Here is a 16,194-nt window from a genome sequence, read left to right on the forward strand (position 1 = left end):
CTGAAAAATCCAGAAGATTGTAGTGAAAATGAGTATAAAGAAAGTCAAAAGAAAATATAAATCAGACTGTTTATTCTCCTCACGATCATATGTAAAGTTGAGATTGTATGAATACACAGCAAACACCTAAACGCAGGGAGGACGGTTGAATGCGCGCACGTCTAAGCGGAGAGAGCTGACCCCCTGTGTGATGCCACATCAACATCCACCATTTCACACAAATGAGCTCCCCCGCGCCGGGCAAGATGGCCACACGAATTAGCATCGGGAACACATCGGGGATTGAAAGCGTGCTAAATTTGAGCTCACAGACTGAATATGGATTGGGATATTATGTTGTCCATCTCCCATGCCAAATATTATGACCGTTTTAATTTTTCCCACAGTGGGTGTCTTGGCATATTATTAATGTAATAAAAAACAGGCTTTTATATTCATCGACCGAACCAAAACGACATGGGGAGAGAGATAAAGAGTGAGAGAGAGAGAACTGAGAGAGAGGGTTACCACGTCCTGAGAGGGAGATGATTGACTCATTAGTAGTATTTTGTGTTCTGGATCCTTGGGCTTCTATCTGTTCCAGGAGCTGATGTTCTTCTCATGAGTTAATTAATTACTATCTGCTGCAAGAGGGCATCAACCTATTACACATACACACACACTTACACAATCACAGACATACACTAGAGGTTTGGGAGTTTATAGTGTAGAGTTTGCGCTCCATCAGAACTGCTTTCCAGTAATGTTGTATGAACCCCGCCAATGAGAAGGAACAGTGCATCTGCTATCCTTTCACTATCAAAAGTGCCATATTAGGAAAAAAATATAAAACAATTCTGCACTGTAGGTTTGCCTTAACAGTGAGCACGACAGAGCATGACAAAGACCAACGCAACCAGGGGTAAGCTGCAAAATTATTTCTCTTCATTTCAAACTTTTAGAAAGAAACAAATTGCAAACAGTTTGGTTAACTAAAGCTAAAACTAAAATTATTATTGAAATAAAATAAAATCCTGAAATAAAATAAAAATATTAGACAAAAAATAACTTGAAGTTAAAGCACTAGAACTGAAAATGAAAAAAAGCTAAATAGAAAATAAATAAAAAAATTATGAAGACAAAAGCATATAATAATTACTACATTAAACATAAAATTTAATGAAAACTGAAAGCATAAACCTATTTAAAAATCTTAATAAATACTATAGTATTAATAATAACAACTATAGCGCATACACTTACCTCAGCGTTGCAAACGCTACATCTGAGTCTCTCCTTTCGTCCAAGACCCTAAACAAAAACACAAAATATGTATGATGTTTATTACATTGTACTAAATTTAGTACGCTAAATTACAGAGTAAAATACTCATTCGCATTTCATCTTTAAACAGATATTTTTGCCCAAGCTTATTGCCTTACTGTAATTTGTTTAAAAACTGTATTATGATTTGCACTTCTGATTGGATGCTAACTGTATTTTATTGGCTTTGTGACACAATGGCTTTGTGAATAGGTTTAATGTTATAAATTTATGTTAAATGATGACAGAATTTTCAACTTTGAAAAAACTTTTTAAGAATAAAAAAAAAGTATATATCCCAGTTGATGATAAATTTTTTTAGGTTACCATAGAAAACATTTTACAGTGTGTAAAATAGATTTAGTAATCCTTCAGTAGCTGTTAAAGATGTTTATTTAAAAAAGATGAGCACTAATAGAACAACAGATGTTCTCAATGGTGAACGGCCACTTTTCATAATCAACACGTTATGTATCATGCATTTGATATAGCTCAGCTATTCCATATATGATAATTAAGTGTGCTTGGTTCATAAAATGGGGTACAACTAGAATTAATTATCTAAATAATTAAGGAGCCCATCGTACAAATATTACACATTAGCAATTAGCCTATTTTCTCCCAGTGGATGCTGGTCTCCGTAATGGAAAGATGTAGAGAGTGGGGGAACACAGTTGCTAAATCCAGAGCTTATATGCATGACATGTGGGAGCTCATTTTGAAAGATGTTAATGGCATATAATTATAGAACAGTGCTATTAAGCCATGTGATTTTACAAGAGGCCTGGTGCCCCTGGCGCTATGGCCTGATTGCTAAGAGTGTTTGGCTAATGAATGGAAATGCATGTCTGTTTGCAATGATGGGAATTATCAAACCATGAGAGAGAGAGCGGGAGAGAGAGAGAAATGGTATCTAAACTCAACCACTTAAAATTACTTTCAAACTGCACACAGAACCCACTTAACTGCACTCATATGTCACACACAAGAAACAGGCAAGTCCTTGAATAGCAATGTTACACATTAACCTTATTGGGTTTGAGAATAAATCGGACACAAATCTGCAACAAATTGCCTTATAATGCCTCATATACTATATCTTTCTGCATTATAACTCAAAATAAATCCAGCCTACCGTATCACATTTAATTAGCAAATTATATATATACTGACGTAATAAAAAAACATATCTATTGTTATTAATATTAGATTTCAGTTAGATTTACTTGATTATCCATTTATCCCTTTTTTTAGAAAAATCATGTTAAAATGTGAGTCTCAAACAAGATAAATCAAGGCTTTAGAGGGATTATATACATGTGCATCTCTCAATCATCATATTACACCGCATAATACAGTATTTTTTTAAAGTACTACAGAGCTTTGATTATAAAATTACACATTTAAATATAATTTTACTAATATATCTGGAGATACAGAGTGACAACTCATATGCATTTTATGTAAGTAATAATCCAAACTTACATAAAGACCACACAAATAAAAAAAAATTAACACCATCTTACAAAAAGCACAAAAAAATAAAAAAACAAAAAAAATACATCCTCAGTTTGGGCTTGAGTTTGTTCCATATTCTCACTATATTTGTAGTCTTGACAAAAAACACATGCAAACTTATATATATATATATATATATAATATATATATTATATATATATATATATATATATATATATATATATATATATATATATATATATATATACAGGGTTAATGATGTACCCAAATATAACAGCTTTTATCACAAAGAAGTAGTCTTTTTTTCTTAAAGCCACATTTCAACCTGCACTGTGAACAGTCTGAATGCAGCTAGTTGTTAGTATTTTAAAGACTCTCTGTAAACCATAATCATATCTACTTTCTCCTGTCATTTGCTCCACAACTCTTAGGGTTATTTCATATGGATTAGATTACATATTTGGAAAGCGTATTATTTTTTTCTGTGCAAGATCATTTCCATTAACTGCAATAGACTGAAACCAGATGGCAGGCTTTCATAAAAAAAAAAAAAAAAAAAAATAGAAAACATATTTATGTGTGTATATGGAGCGGGTGATTGCGGTGGTTTTGACATGAGCTCTGTGCGGAGCAGTAATAGATGACATTGTCCTTGATCTGTGATATCTCAATAGCCACTTTCTCCCACTGTTCTCTCTCTCTTTCTCATGGGGCAAGCGCTGTGAGTAACAACGGGCCCTGTTCTGTTTCTGGGCTGGTCTGACGCGGTCGTTCCGATTCCTCTTATGCCCTTGTACACCACTGAGGGCCTCATCTTACCAGAAATGCCCTCTGCCTAATGAGGGTCAAAGGTCAGCGAGCGGTGTGCCTTGAGGGGGCAGGATCTCCCAGGCACACTCAGTCACTGACTCTGGCCCTATATTTAAATCAAGCCTCAGGCTCCCGGCTTCCTCTCTCAAAGGCCATTCTCTTAACTAGTTCCCGCTCGCTAATTAGTTTTTGTGCCATGTTATTTGTCTCTCTGAGCTTGAACAGAGGAAGAGGGCAGTGTTAAAGATTGCTGTCCTGAAAAGCCTCTTCTCTGCCTTGTCACAGACAATAAGCACAGCTGGCATTGCTACAAACCAGACAGTATTTGAAGTATATATTAGCCAGGAAGAGAAAATGAATTATGAGCATTTTGTTTTCTTCGGCCACTGAAGTTGCACTGTAAATGCTCTTCCTGAAATTAGATAAGGACCTGGAATTTGCCTTTGTTCTCTTTTCTTTCCCTTTTTTTACCTAAGCTGCTTTTAAGAGTAGTATCGTTCCCAGCCGCCGAGCGTAAAGCACTCATGAGTCAAACGGTTATTGGATTACATTTTCTGGCTTCATAAAATGTAGTTAAGAGGCACTTTAGGCGTATGTGCCTGACCTTCTTTCAGGGAGATGGCAATCAGACAAGAAGTGACAGGTCGATCACTGATTTCAGCTCCACTGTCAGAGGCACACCGTCTCGCCACGTCTCCTCTCCTCTTTCCTTCTTTCCTCTCCTTCCATTTAAAAGAAGTGTGAGTCATTGTGCGTTTGTGTGTGTGTGTTTTAAGAACAGGGTCTACTGTCCCAGTAACTGCTCTTTTTGAGAGAGTAAAAATATCATCAAACAAGAATGCAGTATTTATCATCATACAGCCATCTACCAATTATATCAGAGGAAAAAAACATTGTCTATACAGCGAGGCGAAGTCTGAGGCCAAATTGAGATTTAAAATCTAATTTTAGCCTGACAATAAATAGCAAGTTTAAGAATTTGTAATGATGAAAAATGAATAAGAAGGATTTAGTTTTCTGCTCCAGACTTTTATTTTTATTTTTTATTACTATTATGTTTATTTGTACACACAATCAGAAGTTCTTACTTCCAATGAAGCACAAGATGCTTTTTGGATCATTCTTAAATTATGCTTAAGTTCTATTGTCATTAAAGAAAAAGAAACACCAAATACTAAGAAATTCTAGATTATTGTTCATTTTTCGTTTATCTAACTGGAATATCAGAATGTTTTGTGGAATTTAGTTGCAAAAATAAACACTTCACTTCACTGTATTACTGTACAAATGCATTACGTGCATAACTTGTTTTTATATTTATTTTCATCTCTTAGGAATGCATTGCTTTATAGTATATTAAATGTTTTATAAACATGAAAATATCTGCACTACTATTTTATTTAGTATGCTTTTAATGTGCTGCAAGGGAATTGCTGATTATTTTCTACAGAAGAGGCATGCAGTATAAATACTGTACAGTATATTGTAAATATTGCAATGCATATAAATAAATAGAAACAAACTGGCCCCCGAACCGTGCATCGAATTAAATGAGTAGAAATGATATGGACTCTACCTATTACATATTTTAATAGAAGACACATAAAAAACAATTTCTCTCATTCATGGAATTCTATTTATTTTTCATCAACTTAATCAAGTTTACATGTGCTTTTAGATGTATAGGAAAATGGATAGCTAAAACAAGAAACGATCAGGCTTCCAGCGTGGAGTAAGTGAACTGTAAAATGAAGACAAATCCTTCAGCGGTCTTTGTCACGTTTGAAAAATGCGTCTTTTGATCACTATAATCTCACTGTGGATTTGGACTCTCTATTTTGGAATACTTTAGGTATGACGGCAGGGGAAATCTGCTGGTTTCAATTTCATCCTGGAAAACAATAAGCTTGGCTTCTGTGTGTTTGGATGCGTGTATGTGTTTTCATGTGTATGTGCATATGTCTGTGGGCGTATTGGTACAGTGTGCTGTTTTGGAAAAGTGCAGTGGGGTCTGTGGTGGACTCAGAGATCCAGTGTTTATGGAAAGGCCGCTGAATAAACAGGGTTTAGTGGGACTTTCAGTGTATCCAGCATGAGAAGACAAAAACAGCATTAACTGTCATTAACTGTTGGGACAAGTGATCACACTGCTGGCAGCTCGGAGTTGTAGTCTAAACAGCGCAAAACAGAGACAGACACAATCAAAATGAGCTTTGCTGTTGTGTTGTTTCATGCTGGGAGGTCCAGCTAATTATGACCATTACTTTGAAATACAGTGGGATTTTGACAATAAATTATTAGGGACAAAACAACAGTTCTATAATCATTCACTCCCACCAGAAAATTTCATTATAAACAAAACAACAGTTCTATAATCATTCACTCCCCCCTTATTTCTTTGTAAACCCGCCTGATTTTCTCTCTTGATGTTAGGAGATGGAGACGTTAGTCAGGACATTCTCACTTTTGTGTTTTTCCACAGCATGAACGTGGATGGTGACCAAGGGCTGTCAAGTTCTCAAAATTACAAAAGCAACATACAAAATAAATAAATAAATAAAATAAAAATAAAAACCTCACAGGGTATGATTTGTGTTCTATATTCCAAGTCTTTTGAAGTTATATGATAGATTTGGCTGAGGAACAGACCAAAATGGAAGTCATTATTCCCTGAAAAAAATTTCCTCTCCATAGCTCTCAAATTTCATTCCTGTGCATATTTAAATTGCCATCAATTATAATTTTTAATTATTCAGTATTTAATTACGTAAAAATTATTAAATTGTATGTATTGTCAAGTATATCATTATAAAAAAAAGGATATTGTGATATATTTTTTCTTGTTTTATAAAATGTATCAGAATATCCTTCATTCTGTTCGATAACAATGTACAGTCAAAATATACACAATTTTTATGGAAACATAATGGGCCTCATGAAAAAATAATGATCCTAATGACAATTTCCAAAGTAGTGTTACATCTATGACAAATTTGATATATATTTTAAGTCAGTGTTATATTTTATTCATTCATTCATTCATTCATTCATTCATTTTAGTGGTCAAATGATCAATCGCATCCAAAAAGAAAAGTTTTGGTTACATAATATATGTGTGTGTACTGTGTATATTTATTATGTATATATAAATACACACACATGCACGTATTTATTTAAGAGAAATATGTTATATTTTAAAAATAAATATATTTATATATAATACAATTATACAAACATATACATGTAAATACAAGTAAATATTTTCAAAATATATACTGTATGAGTGTGAGTGTGTGTTTGTGTGTGTGTGTGTGTGTGTGTGTGTGTCTGTGTGTGTGTGTATATATATACACACATAATAAATATAAATAGTACACACACATATATTATGTACACAAAAACTTTTCTTTTGGATGCGATTAATCCCGATTAATCATTTGACAGCACTAATTTATTTATTTGTTTATTCATTTATTTCATCTATTTATCTCTCTGTGTCTCTTTTTACATAATGGAAGTTTGGTTCATTGTTATTCTGGACTGACATTCATAAAATAATTGTAATGACGAGGGTTAGTAAATGACAGAATTTTCATTTTTGGGTGAACTATCCCGCATGTCCTGATTGTGCTGAGTTAGATGTGTTCCTAGATCGACATATTTTGTAGACCCTGGAACAACGTTTTAATCCAAAAATCTTGTCTTGACCATATCCCTACACCTAAACCTAACCGTAACCATGAGTAATCCCTAAAATCAGAGGAAATGATAGACAAATGACACTGATGTACGAGCACCAAGCACTGATTGTAAGCCTAAACTTCACAAAAACTATAAACTTCATCAACAAAACAGATCTAAAAACCAAAATATTGTTCCAGGATCAACAAAAATGTTGATCCAGGAACATGTCGCACTTGGTAAAATCAGGTTCTGCAAACTATCCCTTTAATGGTTGATGGCATAAACTCTAAGAATGTTTCTTTTCCTCTGCTGTAGAATCCATTTGTGCTTGCACAAAGCATGGTTTAATTAAAAAGAACTAACTACAGGAAGTATCGGCTGTTATTAATCATTCCAGTGGCCTATTGATATCTGGAGTGTAGTGATGATGTACGACGAGCCGCGTGTATTTATCACTTTGCCCACTCACACTGTGTCTGCCCTGGGAGGCTGGGGTTAGGGAGGCCCCCTACCACCTCCACCTCCAGGACTTAATGTATACTATAGCGCAAAGCCAGAGGAGGGCACATGCATAGTTCGGGTTATAAGACAAAAGACGTCCAGCAACACCCCTGCAAAAGACAGAACACTCACCCAGCCAGGCCATCTGAAGTCTTAATTAACAAGAAAAATTGGGAGGATGCAACAGAACAACCTTCTGCATAGTGTGTTACATGGCCTGCACTAAGGATGGAAAGGAGAACAGCCCGGGTGGTTATGAGATGAAGAGGACAAGGGGACTTTTGTTTATTGATTTAAACACATCTAGGCAGGCACATGCTTCAAGTTGGCTACAGTCTGAGGATTTTGTCCAGATTAGTCACCGAATGACAACTTGAAAGGGAGACGAACCACGGTTTTGTAGTGTATGGTTGTCTTAAAATGCTGATGGTACCTTTTTGATCCAGGTTAGCAGACAGCTGTGGTGAGCTACAAGGTTCTTACAGTCGCAGAAGGTTCTCAGAGGATCTTCACCCACCAGGCCATCTCTGCAAATGAAGCACTCAGACTCCTCTGCCAAAAGAAGAAGTAAGAGAGTTTTAACACAGAGTATAAGAGCAAATAGTTGCTCTGTGAGCTTTCGATAAGACAAATATATATGTTTGCATAGTACTTTTGAATGATTAAAAATACACAGTTTTTTCTTCTCTAATTTAAAACAATTTACATCCAAGGAAGTTAATAATATTTTTTTTTTTTTTTTAAATAGTGTACATTATTTTAACATTTACATTACATGAGGAACTAATATTATATGGTAACCCAATTAAAGCAGTATTTTTTTTACATATTTTAATTTAATAAATATATTCACCATATTTATAAATGCAGAAGTAAACAAATGTGTTGTAATTCTTGTTACACTGGCCATCTATCTATCTATCTATCTATCTATCTATCTATCTATCTATCTATCTATCTATTCATTCATTCATTCGTACAGATAATTACCTGACTAAAAACTACTGGTAATACATAACCAGAAATGACTGACCAGAAGTCTTGCACAAAAAGTCTCATGCTGACATTGATAATAAGGTGGATACTTCAAAATTTACTTGAATAAATATTACAATGTTTTCAACTTTGAGATAGATACTTGAGAATATTGTAGATAAGAAACATTCTAAGGTAAATATATTTCATTGTTAGAGCTTAAAGGTCTACTTGCTTCAATCAACTACTTTGTCCTACTGTATTTGCTTTCATCACAAAATCTATTCCAGTGTAGGACATGTCATCTTATGGGAGACATTATATTAAAGGGACTATCCACCCAAAAATGAAAATTATGTCATCATTTACTCATCCTCAAAAATTATTCCAAACTGTTCCAGAACTATGACTTTCTTGTGTGGATCATAAAGGAAGAAATCTTGAGAAATTGTCTTTGTCAATACAATGGAAGTTAATGGGTTCCAATGTTGTTTAGTTTCCAGTGTTCATCAGAATATATTATTTTATGTTTCTCAGGAGAAAGAACCACATAATGGTGAGCAAATGATGATGTAATTCTCACTTCTGGGTGGAGTAACCCTTTAACATCACATGATATTTGCTTTTACATGGTACTTCATCCACACCACTAGGTGTCAGTAAACGTACAAGATGACAATAATAAATAATATTGACCAGCACAACATTTAAAAATAAAAATAAAAATCTCGAGTGCACCTTGACACTAGATTGGAACACACAGACTCACCACCTTGCAAAGTGTGACATGAGAACCTCTAGTGCTTAATGGTGTACTTTGAAACAATTTAGATATCAAGTGTATGCCCATTACTGAATTTGTGTGGGCGTAATAACAAATTTCCATAACATTAGGCATGCACTGGATAATTATTTGATGATGACAAGAGAGAAATCAAGGTGTTTGTCTTTTATGCCTCACCTAACGCTAGCTGCTTATTTACTTGTCACATTGACATTTGTTACACCTAACAGTGATTGACAGAATTAGTTTTTGCCAAGTCATTAATGCGCTCATTCTCTCAAAGTGCTGCCGCAGGTACAATCTGAACAGAAAATTACTCACAACTTCCATAAACAGGGAACAAAATGGAGGCAAGACAAGCAATCACGTCAAGCAATAGTTAACCCGTAATGAAGACTTAATCAACCATTAACACCTAAGTGCTTGCAGGGAAAATAATTATCTCAGCTTAATTTGTTGTGCAAAGTATTTATTAATAAATTAATTATAAAACCATAGGAAGGATAAGTCTCGGTACTTCTAAAGTAATATCTATCCCAGGCTTCCCATGAGCCATTATCTAAAGGCTCAGCCCAGATATCATCGTGCTTAATTTTACTAAATATATATGTATCTCATAATGTTGTCCTCAATTTTTCTTCTTTGCTTTGTCTGCAGGGTATCTGTTGGTGAAGAGGAAAGTTCCTCCAGTATCTGCAGTGGAGGAGTGTGTGTCTGGATGTCTGCTGTTTGTCACACTAGCAGACACTTCTTCATCCATCCCCAGACTGCTCGGCTGCCCAGTATTCGCCGCCATATACATCAAAGTTCTGCAAGATGCTGGAGGTTAACGTCCAAGAAAAATGCAATTAGAAGATGTCTATGAGACCCAGTCAGGCTATCGAGTGAACTTAATGCAAGGGTAGTACAGAAAGCGAAGGTTTCGTTATGAAAACGACTATGAAGCCATTATTTCATTTGTTTAAATGCAGCATTCCCCAGCCATCTGTCTAATAGGATTTAAATGGGGAAACGAAACATCCTATGGCATTCGGAGTCATTCATGAAGGGGAAAGTCATCCTGTCTGTTTTATCAGAATATCAGTGATAGTCTTATCTTTACAGGGCTTGTATACAGGACAAGAGAACATATGGTTCTAATCATCCACCTTTACAAGCCAAATCTATTAGAAGAAGGGAAGTCAGATTACTAAAGCTTCAATCTTGGGTGAAGACACGATAATTAAAAAGGACATTTGTAAAGTTGAGAAGTCAGATCTATCTGTGATTTGATAGCTCAAAATATAAATTTAGACACTGTACACTTAAAAGTCAATTGAAAAGTTTTTGAAATGTTGCGAGATCAGCAATCTATTTTTTTTTTTTTTTTTTTTTTTTTAGGGAAACGCAGGTCATGTCATCCAAATTAGGAAATCAAAATAATGCAACCAAAGATTAATAATGAAAAACAGAAGTGATTACTTTACCATTCCAGTAGAAGACATAGAATGGACTCTAGATGAAAAATTAGTTGTTACATGACCTATGCCGCTTTCACATGACAAATGAGCGAAAGACATGGACTCGGGAGGTGAATGAATCATTTCTGTTTCATAGTCTACAAACGAAAGGATGTTGTGTATATAATGGCAAAATAATCGAATCACTCTGAGACATCTCCTTATCAAAATGAACGAATAGTTCTGAGCGACACATCACTGAAATCATGCATGTTTTAAAAAATGCCACCTTCTCCTTTCCTAATATCGATTGCGATCTATAAAAAATAGTTTTAAAGAAAAAAATATATTTCACAAACAGCTTTAATGATCAAACTGAATGCACGTGTCCTAACTGTCTCCCAGAGGTGGACAGTAATGAAGTACATTTACTTGAGTATTGTACTTAAAGGGATAGTTCACCCAAAAATGAAAATTTGATGTTTATCTGCTTACCCCCAGGGCATCCAAGATGTAGGTGACTTTGTTTCTTCATTAGAACACAAACTGAGATTTTTAACTCAAACTGTTGCAGTCTGTCATTCTTATAATGGATGTGAATGGGAATCATGGCTAGAACATACAATAAAAATAAAAACAAACATACACAAACCAAACCAAATTAAACCCAGTGTCTGAACAGTATTTATATTGTTTTTTTTACCTCTGATGCACTGAACAGTATTTATATTGTTTTTTACCTCTGATGCACTGCAATGCCTGAGTTGTCTGAACTGTACTGAGCGCATCCTCGACACAGCCTGCAGGGAGGCATCTTCTTCTTCTTCTTGCTTTACAGCGGATCACAGACGTATAAGTGCATTACCACCACATATCTCTCAAACGGACCATTGACATTCTATCTACAATCTCAATTGGTAGTGTCAATGGTCCGTTTGAGAGATAGATGGCGGTAATGCACTTATACAGTAAGTCTGCGATCCGCCGTAAAGCAAGAAGAAGATGCCTCACCGCTATGTTGAGGACGTGCTCAGTACAGTTCAGACAGTCAGGTATTGCAGTGCATCAGAGGTAAAAAAAAAAAAAAAACTAAAAAAAATACTCTTAAAAAAAAAAAAAAAACTAAAAAAAATACTGTTCAGTTTCTTCATCGTTTTGTGTCTTTACACATCAATGTATCGTCACAAGCGGCATTTGGTTTTGATTGTGTATGTTTTTTTTTTGTTTTTTTTTAAAGTTTTATTTCAATGGTTTGAGTTAAAAATCTCAGTTTGTGTTCTACTAAAGAAACAAAGTCACCTACATCTTGTATGCCCTGGGGGTAAGCAGATAAGCATCAAATTTTCATTTTTGGGTACACTAGTACAACTAGTACACTACATCATTAACAATAATATATCTATCAATTACATTTTTTTCTGAATAATGAGTATTATTTTTTCCCTGCTTTAACTGCACTACATTTGAAAGACAAATATTGTACATTTTACACCACTACATTTCTATCAAGGTCCTTGAAGTAGAAAGTCGTTACTATGTAGCAGCTTTGAAAGATAGTGGGTGATGTTTCTCTCTCTCTCTCTCTCTCTCTGATTTTTATTTTATTTTTTTATTTTTTTTGAACAGCCTGTTAGTAATCACTCTTCTAGGGTTACCTGAAGTGATTTCCCAGCATTTTTTGAACACTGACCACTTGTGGATGAATGGCTACATATAGATGTGTGCACACACTGCCAGAACTGTATGAGATCACTACCATGCTGTTTTTGTGGGGGTGGGTAAGGTTGTTAAATAAAATAGTTTTTTTGTCAACTCACTGGTAACATTTCTACAAGTTTTTAACATTCTAAAAGCTCTTCACTCCAAAGATACAACAAGATAGTCAGTCTATTCAGTAGGTGTAATGTATTATAAGTTGCTTCAGAGGCATAAGGTATTGCAAGTATTACATACAATAGTAATGAAACAGTGCACTGACATAAGGACATTTAGTTTTGGTACTTAAGTGCTTTTAAAAGTAAGTACTTCAGTGCTTCAGGTGCTGTATGTAAGATTTAAAAAAATACCATAATATGTTTGTAGATATTTAAGAAACATGCTAAGTTAACATACTTGTTTATCTGAAAAACAATGCTACAGTCAAGTTATTCTCCTTTGAAAATGTGCATTCTGGGCCGAATTGTCGATCTTTGTTTTGGTTTGTGAAACTCACCCACTGCAAGTTTACCCAAATGTATTTCGGCACCCCGGGTTGCCAGTTGGCGGAAAACACCGCGTATTTCATTTAATTAATCATCAAGTGCGCGCCTTCCTGTTTGTGTCGTTAATCTGGCAACCTGCGTGTGCGTCAAGTCTGAGAAGGAGGGGCCGGGTGAAAAAAAAAAAACCCTCTCCAATATTTTTAATTTGATATTTTGAATTTGGACTGCAATACCTAGTTCAACCACTCGGTGTCAATCCTACATACAGCACCTTTAAGTAAACACCTGTCTTTACAACTTTCACTTGTAATGGAGTAATATTTAACCAGCAGTATCTGTACTTTCACTCAAGTAATGGAGTTGTGTACTTTGTCCATCTATGCTGTCTCCTCTCCCATTTGTAGAGTAGGGAAGTCTAATTATTTATCATGAATCAGTTTGTCCTAAACTGCCCTATGAAGCATTCTTTAGTCTGATTCATTCTAATGAATTGATTAGTCCTACTAGGTCCTGAAGCATTGGAAAGTCTGATTCATTCAATTCAGATGATTCAGCACAGCATTTTAGACCATATTTTTCTAAATTCTGCTTTTCATTGCTATATTTTAGACCAGATTTTTTAACTCCAGTTAAAATATTGTATATACAGATAATTAGTTACTTTAAAAGTTAGCTATTTAAAAATCTATTTTCTGTGTCCAAATATACTTACTTCCATACTATATGGTATATTAAAAAAAAAAAAAAACAGTATGGGAAAAGAGTCTGAATTCATAGTATTCGTACTGTAAAACACTGGCAAAAAGTACCTGGATGACCTGGATGAAAGTGGAGTTGTGGATGGCATGGCAGTAAAGCAATGCAACTGATACCTTAAGTCATGTGACAATGGCAACATGGTGATTGTACATATTATTTCTGCATTTCGTTCATGCTACAGTATGCACATTACTACTACAGTATATACTTTTCTAACAGTTCTTTGTAATACCTTTTCAGAGAGTATGTAATTTTGGATGTAACTATTTCCCCTTCATCATGTAGCTTTTCGTTAAATCTTGTAGTGTACTAATGATTTCCCCTTCACTTGCCAATGGAGGCACATGTATTTGTAGATTGAACTGTGACTTTTATCATTCTAAAGCACTTTAAAGGGGTCCTATTATGCTCTTTTACAAAGTCTTGATTTTGTTTTAGGGGTGTACTAGAACAGGCTCTCATACTAGATTGTTCGAAAAACACATAATTTTTTACATATTTTACATTATTACAATACCTCTCTCCCCAGTCTGGCATAAACGGTTGGCATAGTTCCTGTAACAAATGAAGGCCCTCCTTCTGGAATATGAGATGTGCTGTGATTGGTTGGCTAGGCCAGTGTGTGCTGTGATTGGTTAGCTGGGCCAGTGTGTGTGGAATGATTGACAGCACTCGGCACCTGGTCGGGAAATGTCCTGCCTCTTACCATAGCTGCCTGCTGTGAGCTTCAGTTTAAATATTGCGTCAAAATCAAATCAATTTTAGAGCAATTTAAACCCGGATGATTTTAACCACTCTAAGCTCATCTGTCTTGGGAACACTAGTGCGTCTCCGACCTAGTCATAACACTCGTTGTCTTCTCTAATGTAGCTCAACCAGGTCTCGTCCCATTTGTCAATCTTTGTGATATCACAAATCCCGGAAAATATGTGTTGTAGTCCAAACGAGTCGTTCGTTGTAGTTTTTGAAAAGTGATTTCTGTTAAATAAAATATCTCCTTTTGAACTGGACTTTCAGCTTTATAACTTTGCAGATCTTTTTTATGTTCAAACAGCAACATTACAGACTTACTAAAGTTGAAAAAAAAAAAAAAAAAAAAAAAAAAAAACAGCATAATAGAACCCCTTTAAACACTTAAACTTTTTTCAATAGAGTTGTTTGCCAAGCAGGAAAGTTTAAGCCATGTCAAAAAAAAGTTACTGCTCTACCTTGACAGTACGAGTGTGTGTGTGTGTGTGTGTGTGTGTGTGTGTGTGTGTGTGTGTGTGTGTGTGTGTGTGTGTGTTTGTCTCACTGGTGTTTAGTATGTGCTCACATTGCAGTGAGAGAAAGGAAGTGTGTGCCACTCAAGCTGTGCAGTAATGAGAAGACTAACACGCACGTCTCATCCCATGACTGAGAAATGACCCTTCCCTCCCTCTCTCTTCCTTTTTCCCTCTCATCAGATCCTCCCTCGCTCAGTGAGGTGTTTATTTAATGCCACTGTGACTGAAGCTTTTCTTAATTATGTTAAATACTGTCAGCCTTGATCAGACTCCACACTTAGCAATCACAGGTCCTCTCCTTACCCCCATCAGAGAGGGGCCACGCACACACACGCTAATGAATACAGACACAGAAGTGCTAATGAAGGCACTCGTATGTTAATTGTGGAGACACACAAGCGCTGACAGATTCGCTTAGTCTAACTTACCCAAAAACATGATGAACATATAACAAAATAAACATTTTTTAAATTCACCATATTATTACTCAATGAATAAAAGAGATGAGTAAGTAAATTTAAGGTCAGACTCATTGAACAGGATTGTCATAATCAATTATTGGACATTTTGCAGTCCCCAAAAAATTTCATAAAAAATGAAATGCTGTCAAACGATTAATCGCGATTAATCGCATCCAAAATAAAAGTTTGTGTTTACATAATAGATGTGTGTGTAGCCTACTTTTTTTATTTATTATGTATTTATAAATTCAGTCACATACATGTATATATTTACATGCGTATATACAGTATGTTTATATTAATAAATAACTGATATTATAAATATAAATATTTTATATTAAAAAAAATCTTAAATATATACATGCATGTGTGTGTCTTTTAATATATACAAAATAAATATACACACTACACACCCATATATTATGTAAACACAAACTTTTATTTTGGATGTGATTAATCACGATTAATCGTTTGACTTAAGTGGCATTAAAAGATTCAATAAAGATACTTTTAATAATTAGATTTTAATAAAGA

Source organism: Cyprinus carpio, unplaced genomic scaffold, assembly GCF_018340385.1.
Source record: "Cyprinus carpio isolate SPL01 unplaced genomic scaffold, ASM1834038v1 S000006628, whole genome shotgun sequence".
Lineage (NCBI taxonomy): Eukaryota > Metazoa > Chordata > Actinopteri > Cypriniformes > Cyprinidae > Cyprinus > Cyprinus carpio.